Source organism: Protopterus annectens, chromosome 6.part1 (genome assembly GCF_019279795.1).
Source record: "Protopterus annectens isolate FY-2018-M chromosome 6.part1, PAN1.0, whole genome shotgun sequence".
Lineage (NCBI taxonomy): Eukaryota > Metazoa > Chordata > Ceratodontiformes > Protopteridae > Protopterus > Protopterus annectens.
Genome location: NC_056738.1, coordinates 159,096,387 through 159,112,105, shown reverse-complemented (window position 1 = coordinate 159,112,105; position 15,719 = coordinate 159,096,387). Strand labels below are relative to the sequence as shown.

Here is a 15,719-nt window from a genome sequence, read left to right as displayed (position 1 = left end):
ATTTCTGGTTAACCAAATAATGCTGATCTTTATTGTTATCAATAATGCTAGTCATTAAAGTGTTCATAATTATTGTCCAGAAAACCTTTGCTCATGGGTATGCCCTGTCCTTGCTCAGGGTCACACAGTATGCAAATGGAGGCAGAAGGCATCAAACCCTGTACCTTTGACTATAGAAGGCAACTCATTAAGAGATGTAAGCCCTAATCCTCTGCACTAACTGCTAGGCCTTCATTAATTTCATATTCTGTTAATTCAATGAATATTATAATCAATTAATAATGCCAGACATTCATTATTCTTATTATTCACAAAATGCATATCCATGCAACACGTATTGTTCTGTTAACCTTTTAAGGGAATTAGAGTTTGTCAAAGTTCAGGGTCTGAGTTGTTAAACTTCTTCCTGTAGTCAGAAGTGCAGGGTTTGAATCCTTCCACCTCCATTTGTCTACTGTGTAACTTTGAGAAATCACTCGGACTATAGTACTGAGGCGCCCATGGAAAGGAACACTTTGTCCGGTTTGTTTACCTGGTTACAAACAGATAAAATAAAATAAAATAATTTTTCCCTTCAGTAGTCTACTCCCCCACCCCCATTATTTTTGTCTTTGTCTAGAATTTTTGGTCAAAGAAGTCGAAATGTATTTTGGTCTGTTCCTTGTAAAATTTGTGGGTTTCTGGCAAACTGTTGTGGACTGTGAATTTAAAAGCATGTCCCAGGATATGCTTGATAATGAGAATCTTATTAATCTGTCAACTTTCTAAGTAAATAAGAGAAATATTTGAAATCTGTTCCTGATTTTGAGTTTTTTGTCTCTTGACTCTTAAGCTTAGAGGTTGGGAGAGAATTGGGGGTTCAGCGGGTTGCACTTTATGGTTCTCTCAGCAGTAGGATTAACTACACTTCTCAGTCACTGTTTATGTATTTGTTCATTCATTTGAGCACAAGCAAATATCTTGAATGTATGTAGTCATGTGAGTGCCTGTAATTGATGGTTGTGTGTGTGTGCCTGTATCTGTGTGTTTAAATACTTAGTTTCTATATCTCAAAATAGCTATGGTGTAATGGAAGGAACCGATTGTAGTAAACAGGAGCATCTGATGATGGAGAACCATGTTCTTTGGCTACGGCCCTTGGTTTCCTTGTTTTGTTGGCTGTTGAGTGTGTTTATTATCTGGCCATGAATAAGCTAGGCAGCATGAAGTCCACAAGTTTAATGCTAAAATATAAACTCTGAATGCATTTTTAATTTAACTTGGTTTTTACAGGAATACAATACTGATGTTGAACACACTGTGTTGATCTGTAACAATTTGTTTCGTCTGTAGTGCATGATTTGATTTTTACAGCCTTTGTTTGTGTAGCATGTGAGTCTGACCAGGTCACTTCACCAAACAATGCTTCTGGGCTGCCCCTGAAAAGGGACATTTGTGTCCAGTGGGCACTCCCAACATGTTAGTAAATGCTTTATAAATTTGCCTTTTGAATTCCTGTACCCTTCAGATAGCCACTAAGTATTGCTTTACAATATGCTATTTGACTATAAATCCAGCAAGTCTCTTAATGAGTTGCCAGGTACATTTTCAACAAATGTGAATTTCAAAAGAAGAGAAGTTTACTGTTATTTGTCCTAAGTTGTTTTCAATGTGAGGGTTTTGTTATATTCATCAAATGTCTTTTTGTGTTTCTGTTGCACAATTTTCATGCAAGTTTTAAATGAAATCCAAATCAGGAGTGATCATTGTGAAAATAAAAGAACAAAACAGAATGCAGTGCGACAGTTTTGAAGGCTGTTTTATAGAGAGACAGCCATGTAATGGGGCATTGGTATGGCTGTGGGGGGGTATTGCCCTGGCTGGTACCAATTTGACAATGATCTGGCTCTGACAAAGGGATTGCAATCCTCATCCTTCCCAAGAAAGCCTACACTGAGGTGTTGGAAAGCAGAATAAAGCTGCATAGTGGGGTTTCTGATTCAGGAAGATTATTGTAAAATTCTTTGCATGTCTGAAACAGTAAATCAATTTTAGGTTTTTGCATGGATCTTGAAGGGACTAGGGGAGTTTGCCAATATGGTTAGCATGTAGTTTGTAGATGTCAATAAGGCATAAACTATGCATCCCGGAATGTCTTTTATGAGGTTCTGATTCACTAGGTGGTCCCATGGCCAGTACTGTATGCAGTTTAGTTCCAGAGCTTGCAGGGAGAGAGAAAGTTAGCTGTGTTCATTTTCTTTGTGTTGTGCTGAATATGATCAAGATGGCTGAAGGATTCCATCTGGCATTTTGCATTATTTCCTTTCTTCTTCATGAGTTCCATAGACAGGAATAAAGGGTACAGCTGGGTTTGGAGAATAACCTGTCCTGGGGATGTTATGGTTGCATCTCTGTTGTTTGTAGCCAGTGTTGTCCTCCTGCTCTTAAGTAACTATGACCTCCAGCATGCATTGGAGTCCTTTACTGCAGAGCTTGATGCAGACAGGTTGATGTTCAGCACCACTGAGTCATAAGTCATGTTTCTCTGCCAGAAGAGAGTGGATTGTTGTAATAAGCGAAAGGGGAGCAGCCTCAACAAGCAGTGGAGGGCAAGTATATTGAGGTCTTGTTCATTATGACAGAGGGGATCAGGAGATGAAGAAGCATATAAGTGCAGTATGGGCAGTAATGCAGGCATTGTACTAGACTGTGGTAATGGAACAAGTACTGAATCACAGATTAAAACCCTCAGTTTCCTTGACATTCTGTACCACTATTCTCAAGAAGGTGAAACCACTGATACAAACAGCAATCAGTGGTTGCTTTGCAGGATTGATGGACTTGCTCTCTTTTATACACAGCAACATAGTGATGATGTTGATGTGATACCTTCAATTAGACCAATAAGAAACAAAGCCAGGTCCAGTAAAATATGTCACATTGCTTCTTTATTCCAAATGTTTTCTGTTGGTGAACCAGCATGGTGTAGTGAGAAGTACAACCATCTGGGAAGGGCTTAGATTAGAGGTACTGCACCACCAGGCTAAGTGGATTAATTTGAGATATTTTGCATAGCTACTGATGATGCCCTATGAGCATCTCCCATGGGATGGATAACAGTCACAGTTCAGGGAGGGAAGCCCTAGCACAGACCCAGGAAACAGTGAGATTATGTCTCTCAACTTGCCCTTGAATACTGAAGGATAAATTGTAGGTTATTCCTTGGGATACTGAAACCTGGTCTGCCCTGATCAACTGGCTACCACATCATCCCTCACCAGAACATATAGTTTATAAGATGGATGGGTAGATTGATGAATGATTGCCTCCTGCATTTCTGAATAGCTATCAGTCGTTAAAGGCTGCTGCAGTCTGCAGAGACACATGTGATGAAGAAGGCAGTTCATTCTGCTTAGCAAAGGTAAGGACAGCATAAGAGAAGTAAACAACAAATGAATACTTGTAAGCATTACAATTATAGGTGTAGTGCTAATGCCTGAGATGTATTTAAATTCATTTTTGTGCTCCATTCTTTGAGTACTGAACTGTAGCATTTCTCTGTGCTTGTTCAGACTGAACACACCCACACACTTCCACATCTGAGAGTCAGAATTGTTATGTACTACACAGTAGTATCTCAGGTCTCTCATGAATGTTGTCAGGCTGTCAGTGTACAAAGAACATTTCCCCATGATATTGCATTCTTTCAGATTGAATTTTTAAAATGAACTTACCCAGAAAAGTTATGCCATTTATTTATCTGTATTGGTTAACAAAAGAAAATGTTGCTATTACAAGTGTCACACACTTTCAAATGTCCTGCTACACTGTTTCACATTTGCAGAACCTCTGCTTGCAAGTTGGAGAGGGATTTATTTGACCAAGGTTAAATGCAAGAGCACATGTTCATTTGCTAACAAGGCAGCATCATTAGACACGAGGCTCACCTCGCATTTTATGGTGCAGCTTGAAACACGTGCTGGTAAAATGATTTACTCAGTCACACTGTCGCTAAAAAAAGGTTGAGGAAATGATCCGAGTAGTACAGAATGAAGTTTAATAGCCAGCCAATAGCCTTATTTCTGTGATAAACCCTGCAGTATAACAGTATACTTACATATCATAAGTGATGACCCTACTTAATGTAGTAATAGGCAAAACACAAGTTTTTAATGCAGTGCATTGCAAGGCACATCATTTCTTAAGTTGAGATATATGCTAACATTTGAACTTCTAAAGTATAGATTGTACTTGGAAGATTATGTATGTAGTGAGACTGTCACCTGAGGGAACTCGGGATGATTACAAGATTGCTGTTACATTTAACTGCAGATGAGGTTGCTTGCTTGTTGAATGCATTAATCACTAACTCAGAATACAAGCTTAGTTAGACACTGAAATTGATGAAAGACTAATGTGGTGTATTCTTACCTGTCAAAGTCTTAGAGCAAGAAATCTGGACAAATCTACAAATAATGGGGAGATAAAGGCCAAAAAAATAGGGACAATTTTAAATAATGCTCTTGCAAAATTAGAAAGTTGATAGAATAACAGGGTTTGTGTTAGCGTGAATGTTCTAAAGAATACAAATTCTGAAACTATCATTATTTTCTGACTTCAATGTTCAATTATTTGCTAGTGATTTGACAGAAAAACACAATTTTATGAAAAACGGACCAAAAATATGAGGTAAAAATCTGTACATTTGAGAGGTATGGGTTTATGCTATGCTGTCACTAAATTACAAGGCCAGAGAGGGCCGCACTGACAGGCTAATTCCTTATTGTAAATGGCAGTGGTATTCTGTGGTAACGAACCAGTAGAGTAAAGAATCTTTTTCATGACATGTAGACATACTTGTCATTGTACCAGTTTTCATCAGTCTATGAAATGTACAGTTCTAAGGTTCATGTTTAAGATGGGTGGGTTTCAGCTGGAGATGTAGGCTGCCGCTGCCTTTTAAAACTAAGGCGCAGTAATAATGAGGCGTAGTGAGGAAAGGGAATGAGTGATAGTAATGAAGTACCAAGTAGCTCTGTGACAAAGACTGATGAGAGAAATAAATCATACTGAGTCTGGCAGCTTGTGATAAGAGAAACAGTAGAGGTAAATGGGCCAAAATAAAGTAACACAATCACATTTGTATTTTGACGCAGTAACCAAGATGTTAAAGGTGGGGAGGGGAAAATAAAAGTGAGTAGTAAAATGCAGTCTGCTTTGAGAACTTTCAAAGCTCTTTAAGAGTGATGTCAAGTTGTATATTGCTATGCTGTGTGAAGGATTGTGTGTGTGTGTGTGTGTGTGTGTGTGTGTGTGTGTGTGTGTGTGTGTGTGTGTGTGTGTGTGTGTGTGTGTGTGTGTGTATCATAGCATGCTGAGGAACTGTAAGGCACTCGCCTGTGCAGTCCATGGGTATTTGCTAATATCTCTCATACACCTAAGAACCTTATTGCACTTAGGAAATGTCATCTGCATTTTTTTTTTGCAGTTTTGTATGTACATTTAGTAGTTTATGTATAATAATGTCAATTGTAGCAGACAGTTGCTAGGCCAATTAATACGTTTTGCAATTTCCAAACTGGAACCTCCCGCAACTCCAGAGTTGAAGGCTGAAAGGGATCGGGTTTGCCATAATGGTTAAGGTATTCACCTCATATACGCAAGGTGCAAGGTTTGATTCTGACCTCTGGCTCTTGCCTAGACTTAAATTTGCCCTTTAGGGCAATGAGCCTAGTATTTACCCATGAACCTATAAAAAGTCCTGCAAACTGGAAAATTGTAGCACAGAGCTTATATTAGCTTCTTGCTGCAGTAGTGTAGATATGGTATTAGCGCATTGAGGAAAAAACATTTGTTTTAACTAATAAACAGTTTTCAGATTACATCCATTACTACAGATGTTTTGTGGATGATATTTTTGTCCTGTGGACTGCCACCCTGAGGTCTTGAACCAGTTCATAGACTATCTGTAAACAACTACATCCTTCTTAAGGTTCACCAAGAAATCTTCCAGTAGTGAGACTGAGTTCTTAGATGTGAAGTTATTTAGAAATTGTGACTTTTCTATTACCAGTGAACTTTATAGGAAGCCCGGCAGGAGAAATGCAATTTTACATAGAGACAGCATGCGCCCTGTTTGTTTGTTTGTTTGTGTCTTTTGGCTTTTCCCGGTTAGGGGTCGCCACAGCGGAACTCCGGTCCGCTAATGATTGGCAGTAGAGTTTTATGTGCTGGCTTGCTGGGCCTAACGCACAACCTTCAATGAAGGAACGCTCGTTCACGCATGTCGTCACACAGAAGACACTCTAACTGAGAATCGAACGGGCAATGTCTAACTGTGAGGCGACAACGCTACCGCAGCACCACCACCGCAGTTGACAGCATGCACCCTGTACACATCTATAATAATGTAGTAAAAGAGCAGACACTACAAGCTTCTAGGCTGATTAGCAATGATAGATCTTTGGAGTCAGCCCTGTCTACTCTATCTGTAGATTTTTTTTGAATAGAGGCTATTTATGCATTCTTTAACTATGCTTGGAGCTGATAGGAAAAAGGAAAAGGTGTGTGTATTTTTCTGCTACTAGAAATGCAGCAAACCCTCGTACAACAAGAAATGACAATAGCAACAGCAAATCCAGCACGGTGATATCTTTTTCATCGTCTACTAATCATATATGCAACATTTTTAAACATAATTGGCATGTATTGACCACCGATGAACGTATTTTAGCTGTTGTAGGTGCTACACCTAGTTTTTCTTTCAAGAACATGAAATCTTTGAAGAGACTTCTCTGTTATGATAATAGATCAGTGAACCATCCCCACTCACAGAGGCAAGGCATGTTTAGCTGTAAGAATTGTAACTACTGCACTTGCATGGAGAATGGCAACACTTTTAGGTTTCCCCTTTATGCTGACTGCTCTAGCACTAATTTGGTTTATCTAGCGAGATGTAAATTATGTCCTGCATTCTATACTGAGAAAGTGTTTCTTTAAAACCACATTTACATTCACATGCTTTGTTTAAGTAACCCTACTGGTTACTTTGTATTTTAATTAATGTATAAAATGTTTTGTAATAGTTTATGATTTTAATGGTCTGAAGAAGCATCGGTTAATGATGTGAAAGCGCTTACCAACTATTTTATTTGTACGTGCATTAAACGTTTTATCTGCTGCTCAGGTGTGCAACAGACTCTCTCTTCATTTTGTATGTTTGGTTTGCTGTTTAAAAGAGACCATTACCTTCACTTTGGGTGATTTTTGCTTTATCCTTCTTGCTGCAGTTGCTTACATTGAAAGTCGTTCATTTAAACGGTCACAGTGTCAGTCACAGCAGTTTAATGAACACAGATACTGCATGCATGCCCAATTGACAAGTATCCTGAAGCACTCAGCACCCCTCCAGCAACTTGTGATCAAGGAAGCAACCCCTTTACACTCCCCTACCTACAATACTGTTACACCTTGTTTGTAATGTAAGATGGCTCTTTACCCATTTTAACCAGTTGTTTGTTGTTCATGGTTGTAACCTTTAACTGTGTGAAATGCTGGTATGAAGTTTCATGAGGCTCTTCTATTAAACTTTTGTGTACTGTTGAACAGTCCAGTTTAAAAGCAGATGCTATAATCACACAGTACCTCAGCCAAGGTCTGGCGGGGGAATGGGTCCAGATGATGTTATTTGCCAAATCACTAACAAAGTATTTTGCAAACAAGCATACCGTTTTCTAAGTAGCATAGCCTCAAAAATATTCACAAGGTTGAAATGTTGGTATTGAAATACCTAGCTTTTTAATGTGTTAATCATATAAGATAACCTTGATAATTCAGTGTATTCCTATTATTGTCTAATAATATCTAACAGTATTTGAAGTTGAATTTCTTCTTTTCAGTGTATGTATTGTAAATATGTTACATTAGTAAAAAATGTCTTAATAAACATATATTCACAAGAGTAATCATTTTTGCAGCAACTCCAACAAATGAAAGACAAGTTTAGTCAAAATAGAATTACTGCCCACAATGGTTTAAGAAATATTCACAGGGATAATTATTTTGGTGGAAACTCCCAAACTGAAATGTGTGTAAGCATTAGTACTTCGCTGACTCCTGTTGTTTTTCTTAAGTTAGTTTAGCAGATGGTACACTTGTTACCTTTATTTAACTGGTCTTCTATGGTAATATTTATATGCATTTTATTTCTGTTTAAATATACATTTGTATTAGCACTGTGTTTTATTTTGTATTATGTATCATTAAATTTACTTCTTAGGTGCAACAATGTCTTGCAGTTTCTAATGCGTGTATGTGTGTGAGTGCATGTATGTGTGTATGTAATTTGGCTCCAAGATGAGTGTGGCTAAGTGGCTGAATTGTTCTCTGTTGCTGTGGGGACTGTTTTCTTTCCCCCTTCATGTTATTCACTTCTATCAATTCTCACATTATTCATTTTCCCGTTTGTGGGGTTTATATCACAATTATCAGGAGGTTATTTATTTTATGCCTTTGAATGTCTTTTACTTTTCCTGATCAGATAACATACTTAAAATGAGCTTTTAGTGATTTTATTACTTTAAAAGTTGTTTAATTTTATCACAAGTTGAGGTTTGAATTTCTTCTTTTTTTTCTTCGTGATAACTTAGTGGTTTATTTATTTTTATTTTTTTTAATTTATGAATATTTCTTTGTTTGATATTTGTTCATTGCTAAGCAACTTTTCAATATGGTAGCAATTTGCTGACTTTTGATGCCTGTGAGATAAAATGGATCTGTGGCAGAATGTCAGGTCTAGGGGAGCATGACTCATTTATTTTTGTGTGAGGAAACAGCTTTGTTGTGCAGGCAACTAGCAATCTGATTGGCAAATACTCCTTGACTCTTTTTATAAATATGTATGTTTGTATGTGTACATATGTGTGTATATACACACACACACACACACACACATATATATATATATATATGTGTGTGTGTGTGTGTGCGTAGATATGCAAGTCTGTATGATACACACACACACACACACACACACACACACACACATATATATGCATGTATGTATATATACACACACACACACACACACACACACACACACACACACACACTTTTTGTTTAAACAGCATGCATAGGATTACAGACCTTGCATTGAATTTTAAGATTAAATATGTTAATAGTTTTTTTCTATAGTATGGAAAAAAAAACTAACCTTCAGTAGATGGTAATCTCCATATCTGAGTTTGTCACTTGAAAATAAAAAAAAAATGCAATACCAAAAGTCCCAGCCAAATGTTTATTCACCACAGTTTTAGTGCTTTCATTCCAAACACAGGAACTTCATCAGAAACTGTACCAGAGTAACTTATGTCCTTTTAAAGACTCAGAAAGAGGCTCCATTCCTTGATCAACAATATTTAAAGAAACACACACTCTTAAATACACACTTAATAGTAGCTCTAGAAGTACACACTTAAAATATTACATAAAAGAAGTTGGTGGATGTCATAAAAATGATTTAATATCTATTAAGCCTATTTTGAAAATCAAATCTAATTGCTTGGCTTAATGTGGCAAGGTCAAGGACATACAGGTTTTATAGGGACTTTGTCATTAAGTCCCTTACCTCCATCAGCCCTTAGTCTAACAATCCACTTGGTCTCATTTACTTCCGTTCTGTTCTTAATGTCAACTAACCTATTACTATCCTTGGTATTTTCACATAGATCTATGTAGATAAAACGGATAGAAAGTTTAAGTTTAGAATCCGGGAACATTTGTATGATATACAGAAACAGGTTGCAACTAATGCATTAGCCAAACATGTTATGTACCCTTCAGTTTCACACACATTTAAATTTTTTTATGGTAGATAATACCAAGGTTAGTAATAGTTTAGGGGACATTAAGAATAGAATGGAAGTAAATGAGACCAAGTGGATTGTTAGACTAAGGGCTAATGGAGGTAAGGGACTTAATGACAAAATCCCTATAAAACCTGTATTACAAGCCAGACAACTTAGGAACTGGGTGCCTGGCAATCTACTGCTATTGTGATTGGTCATTTGGAGGGTGGGAGAGGTAAAGTTGGCACTGAATCTGTCAGCCAGTATATTGGCGATATCTGGTGGCTCGTTATAAGAGATACCATTGTGCAGTAGCTCAGAGCAAATCTGTGCATTGCCGTGGAGATTCTTTACATAACTATAGAAGGCCTTGTGGTTGTCTTTACTATCTGCTTCAATTTTGTTTTCATAGCTAGCTTTAGAGGATTTGATGAGGGATCTCAACCTTTCATTGAGACTGATAAGGGAGTTTTCCAGTCTTGGGACTTCATCTTATTCCTCATCAGTTTCCTCGTTCTGTTGTAGAGTTTGTTCATGGCAGGGGACCAGCAGATTGGCTTCCTTTTTTTTTTGAGGAGAGTGTCCTGGTTCTATTGGATATGGCAGGATCCATGCATTTGTGTATATGTTTGTACAGTGCATTGGTGTATGATTAGTCAGTCATGCAACTATTCCCCATTTGCATGGGAGCCATGAAGTTAGCCATCTCTGTTTTTAGGAGCCCAAAATTAGCTTTGGAGAAGTTTTTTCATGGTGGTTACCTTTTATGGGGGTGGAAAGGGATGTGACTTTCCAAGGTGATTAGTTTGTGGTCTGATCTAACTAGGGAGGAGTTGACTATTGGTGTAGAGCAATGGTCACCCATATTAGTAATGACCAGGTCAAGGATGTTGCTACCTCTAGTGGTGTAAGAATGAGCTGGTCCAGGGCATTGGAATTAATGAATTCCAGGAAGCGTTGGGCAGGTGTATTGGTACATGAGTATTTTTCCCATTTAATGGAGAGGTAGTTGAAGTCGCCCAGTATGAGAGTGTTAGGTTGAACCCTAATATTTTCCAGGGTGCTTAGGAACGTGAAGTGTGAGTCTTGTGACATGGTTGGGGACCTATAGCAGGCTACAACCTGAATTGCTGTCTTACCCAGTGTTAGCTGCACCTGAAATATCTCAGATGCATTATGTTGGGCTACCAGTTTGGTGGTGTGCACATCCTTTATGAATATGGAAACACCACCACATTTGGAGCTTCGGTCCAAGTTCTGGGGCCAAAATGTGTGGAATGAGTTATAGCCTGGTAGTGCAGGGGTGCTTTCTGCTGCCTTGAACCAGGTCTCTGTTGCAGCACAAATGTTGATGTTCTCCACTTTAAGGAGTGCTTCTAGCAAGTGAATTTTGAGATTTCGACTTCTAGCATTGAGCAGCATGACTCTCAGATTGCATTTGTTTCTAGCTGTTACGGTGGTAATTTGGACTTTGGAACACCACCTAAAAAGGCACTATAGGGGTGGCAAGAGCCTTGGCCAGTATCTGGAAGACCAGGGGTGAAAGCATCGAGGTCTGTCAGTTATGTCATCCCAGGCAGACAGATTCTGCATCCCCTTAGAATGACACCAGAAACTTAGCCAATTGTTGAAATCAATCATTTTCTGCTTGTATTGTGGTATCATTCTGGTTGATGGTGGGATGCTGCTCAGGGCTAGGGTCATACCCGCCTGGGCTACATAATCCGAGAACTCCTCCATGTTGCTTTTCATGTAGTCCAGGGAGGTACGTCTCAGGTAATTCACACCCACATGTATAATGACAGAGTCATATTCGTATCTGTTGTTGCGGGTCCTGAGTGCATGCGTTATGTGGTGGATCCTGGTGCCTGACAAGCAGCTGACTGTTACTTTCTCCTTATTCAACCTAGTGAGTGGGACATCAGTGTGCCTCACTATCGAGTCACCTATGACTAGTGTGTTGGGCATGCTGTTTTGCCTTAGGGGCTTTGGTTGAGTGGCATACTGTTTAGGAGAGTTATGTGTCTCATGATTAATGGTTTATTGTGGTGGTCAAGTGCGTTTCTGCCTTGAAGGTCTCTGCTTTTTGGGTAGATTTTTATTGAGAGCCACCACGAAGGGGGGTGTGTGGTTTGTGTTTTTATGTGAAGGCAGTGCTGGTGTGTGTTCTGGAGGGCTATGTGTTCCATGTGGTGTGGTGCAAGTGTTGACCTTCTCTTCTTGACCAGCTATTCTGGTCTTGGCTGGAGAGTGCATGGCTTCCAGTTTGGATATATAAGTGCATCTCTTGCAAGTCTGAGTGTTGGGAGGTAAGAGGAGAGGGTTGTCAGTGTACATGAGGCAGTTGCTAGATTACCTCAGGATGCCCAGGGTCACCCGATTAATAGGATAAAGCACAGGGAACTGACCTTTAGAGATGCCTGTAGAGATGCCTGGAGGGGTGAGCATTAATAATAAGTACTGGAGCGGTTTCCTTGTAGAACATTTAGTGCTGGTAGCACTTTTGTGTGCTACAATAATTGCTACAAGAAGTCTGGTAAAGTGCTAAAAAATAAGTTAGTAAAAGTGTAGGAGAGAGTTAGCAGATCTAAGGAAAAATTTGAAGAGCGGGCTTTGGCACTGCTCAGAAGCTTACAAACAGTCCTGGATACAGCAAATCTGTATCTGGACTAGACTAGTTACAGGAAAGGTGGGAAAAGGGCAAACACGGGCTTTTAAACCAGAAAGTTGGAAGAGATGGAAAAACTGCCCAAACGGTCAATAAACTACAATTCTGGGTAAAAAAACACTCCTCTTGTGGTAGGTAGGCTACCTAGTGCTTACCACTCTGACTGATAAGCTAGAAGGCTTCCCTCCAACACAGAAAGGCTTGGGGGGCTCAGAAGCTTACCAACAGTCCTGGATACAGCAAATCTGTATCTGGACTAGACTAGTTACAGCAAAGGCAGGAAACAAGCTTAGAATTTTATTTTTTTCAGAAGGCAGCTAAAACAGCACTAAATACAATTCAAGTGCAGTGCAAGTTAGCACACTTGAGTGTGTAGCAGTATTAAAGCAAATACAGTTTAAATAAATGCAGTTTATTTAAAATGTATTCTGAACTAAGTTCAGTTGTTGTTTTATTCAATTCTGAACAGTTAAGTGTCAAAAATATACTTATCAGCTGAGAAGCACCCTCAGTAAGAAGACAAGGAGATTTCTTTTTGGTTAGTAAAGTGCAAAGGGAGGAAGGAGGAGCAGAAATTAATTCAAGATTAAGAATCTAAGTGGGTTGACTTTCTCAAATGTTCTCTCTGTATTAGGTAGAATGAGCACTAGACTGGGAGGAGTGTCCCAGATCAAATTTACAGTAGGGGCAGGCAACTGCAAAGCCACCAACTATAACAACACCACAGGAATAGGGTGGGTGAGAGGGAGAAAACCAGTTTCAGAACAGATGAGAAAACAGAAAACAGTGCCAGTATATATATATATATATATATATATATATATATATATATATATATATATATATATATATCTATATATAAATAATTCAGTCAAGCAAAAATGAAGACAGTGAAGAACTCTGAAAAGTTAAACCAAAAAATATACTTAGTGCTCTATTTCCAGATTGGTTGAGAAGCACTCCTCAGTCAGAACACAAGGAGATTCTAACAGTGGTATGCAAGAATTTACAAATAGGGACTGTTTTTAAATCAGCAAGCCTTGAAACAATCAGATAACACAAAAGCTGTTAGACCAGTTTTATCAACTTTAATACCACCACAGGAATGGGGGGGGGGGGGCACCAGTTTCAGTACAGATGAGAGAACATAAAACAATGCCAGCATATATATAAATAATTCAGTCAAGCAAAAATGAAGACAGTGCAGAACTCTGAAAAGTTAAACCAAAAAATATACAGTCAAGAACTCTGAAAAGTTAAACAAAAAAATATAATAATCAGCGCTCTATTTCCAGATTGTTTGATAAGCACTCTTCAGTCATTACACAAGGAGATTCTAACAGTGTTTTTTATGAATATTAATAACATCAATGATAGTGTATAATAGAGTAACAAACGTTAAGCACATTTTATGTAAGATTTAAAGCAGCATTCTAGCAGAACTTCTGTAATAATTTTTTTACATGTATTTGATGTAGAGTTATTTTTTTGTATTAAACACTGTTTGATTCTAATAGGAATGACATATTCAGTCATGTGTAACTATGATAGCAGAATGCGTTTTCCATTTACTGACCATTAAATGTAGCATACCCATTATTTATGTAAAAGAAAGTCCTTAATACAAGGACAAGCTGCCCATGTGTCATGCAAACATATTTTTGTGTAATGTGCAGGTAGTAAGAAGTATTAGGTTTTCCTCTTCTTGTATATCTGAAGGCTCTGGATTATTTCACTTCTTTTGATACATTTCTAAGCTACTGTTAATGTCACCCAGAAATTATTTTGTTGAAAATGCATACTTCCATTAGGTGCTGGTGTGTTATATAAAAGTATCTGTTTAATTACAGTTACAGTATCATTTTATAAAATTTGAATGATATGTTAAATGGATTTCAGATATTACAGAGGGCTGACCACTCGTAGGACATGCATGACATCACCCCCAGAAGTTTGAGATTAGATTTAGACAGTATAGACATTTTACAAGGTGTTAAGAAGGACCATTGTAGGCATTTGGATTATAATATTCTCCGCACCTGAAACATGCTTACAGAATCCAAGAACTGTAAACTTCTAATTCTTGATGTTAAGAATATCTGAATCTTGTTCTTGTAGATTCTTCCAGAATGATGTGTTTTCTTTATTTTTCTCATGTGAAAGGGTGCAACACAACACATATAAATCAGTTCATGTATGAAATAATTAGTTTGCTGCTCATTATTCAAGTATTTTATTGGTACATTTTGAAATTTTTGCATTAGATAGTGCTCTGTCTTATGAAATGGTAGGCATTTCTTAGGAATACTGATTTTTTTTTGAATAAAAACACTTGAGTGTAGTGTTACCTTTAAAACAGTTGAATAATGTAAATTGGGGACATGACCAAGATGCTGACCTAGTAGCAGCACTTTCTCTCAGCTCTCTTACCTCATTACTATTTCTGACAGGAATTTTGTGAAATAAGGAACAAATTGAGGATATTTTTTATAACTAACAAGCTTTTAATACCCTGGCGCATCTACAGAAGAATTTTTATTACTTGTCATTGAAAAATTCCTGTCAAATCAACTGCCAGAAAACCAACATCAGCTATACAGAATGAGTCATCTTAAAAACTCACCTCGGGACTCTTCCCTCAAAAAGGATTTACATGCAGTATTTTCAAACATTCAGGAATTGTCAATTAAAATAGATAAGACGGACAATAAATTAGATACTTTTAAAGAGAAGTGTTCACAACAACTTGAACAACTACAGGAAATACACAACAGAAAGGGCAAATTTCACTTATGGAACAGTCACTAAATAACATTGATTCCAGGCTTCTGCAAGAAGAACAAAAAACAGAATTTCTATTACAACAGAATACATACTTATTGGAAAAACTTGATGACATGGAAAATCAAACAAGAAGAAATAACATCTGGATATATGGTTTACCAGAAAAAGCTGAAGGGGACAATAAAATAAACGTTCTCACTACTTGGATCCCAAATATAGTGAAATTGCCTCAAGCCATTTCATTTGGCATAGAACATGCATACAGGTCATTAACAACCTTGAGAAACACCTCTTCAATCAAAAATAAACTGAGATCCATAATTGTGAGACTTTTCTCTAACCAGGACAAGGAACGTATCCTAAAAAATGCATGGGCAAATTCAACTATCAGGTATAATGATGCCTTGATCAGATCTGATAATGACTGTTCTACAAAAGTGCTC

At 37.8% G+C, this 15,719-nt stretch overlaps 1 protein-coding gene across 4 annotated transcripts in view; it reads left to right on the top strand.

The window, feature by feature from the left end:
• B3GALT1 (beta-1,3-galactosyltransferase 1) overlaps nucleotides 1–15,719 on the top strand; it is a 2,392,726-nt gene that overhangs the window by 487,918 nt on the left and 1,889,089 nt on the right. The gene's annotated exons all lie outside the window — the stretch shown is intronic.